At 57.9% G+C, this 814-nt stretch overlaps 1 protein-coding gene across 1 annotated transcript in view; it reads right to left on the reverse strand.

Annotated features, from left to right (window-relative positions):
- PTPRU (protein tyrosine phosphatase, receptor type, U) overlaps positions 1 to 814 on the reverse strand; it is an 82,230-nt gene that overhangs the window by 16,699 nt on the left and 64,717 nt on the right. The window lies entirely within an intron of this gene.

The following is an 814-nucleotide window of genomic DNA, read 5'->3' on the forward strand; positions in this document are numbered from 1 at the left end:
CAGGGAGGGAGTGGGGTGTCCCTGCTGGGGCCCAAGAAGAAGCCAATTGGGACCTTGAGGAGATGGGGGAAAGGCCTCAGTCATCAAAGTTGCTTCAGTCTGAGAAGCCAGGCCCCGCCCATATCCCAGCCAGGAGAGAGGATGGGAGGTGGGGGAAAAGGCAAGGCATTCTGGGAAATAGAGCTTAGCTTGCCCGGCTCCCAGGAGGGGGTGAAGAACAGGGAGAAGAAGGTCATCTCCAGAATCCCCAACTATCCCACCTCCCAAGTGCACCCCTTCCTCCTCCTACACACCTCAGGCCTTCGCTCACGCTCCTCCCTCCCTGGGACGTCCTTCCCTCTCCTCTCCAGCCGCCCAAAGCCAGCAAAGCCCTCCTTCCTCCAGGCAGCCGACCAGGGCTGACCGTGGGTATGTGGCCCTGCCACTAACCTGCTATGGGACCTGGGAAAGTCCTTCCTCTTTTCTGGCCTGCGCTTTCCCCTCTGATCTGACATTGAACTTGTGTACATAGTTATGTGTCTCCCCAACTAGAACGTACATGTTCAAGGAGAGCAGGCACCGTGTCTGTCTTGTTCACTACCGTATCCCTGGTGTCCAGCACAATGCCTGGTACATGGTAGGTGCTCAAATTATATCTGCTAAACGAATCAATGATTCTCCCCCAAACCTGGCGTGCTACAGGGTGAGGGAGTCTGACCAGTGTCTTGTCTCACCCTCCGCCATATGTGGGAGCAGACTCGTCACCCCTTCTTCACACCCAGCCCAGACCTCCTGGCTGCCTGCCCTGTCTCTGGCCCCTCCCCCCCGCCACCAC

This window comes from Myotis brandtii, unplaced genomic scaffold, assembly GCF_000412655.1.
Source record: "Myotis brandtii unplaced genomic scaffold, ASM41265v1 scaffold456, whole genome shotgun sequence".
NCBI lineage: Eukaryota > Metazoa > Chordata > Mammalia > Chiroptera > Vespertilionidae > Myotis > Myotis brandtii.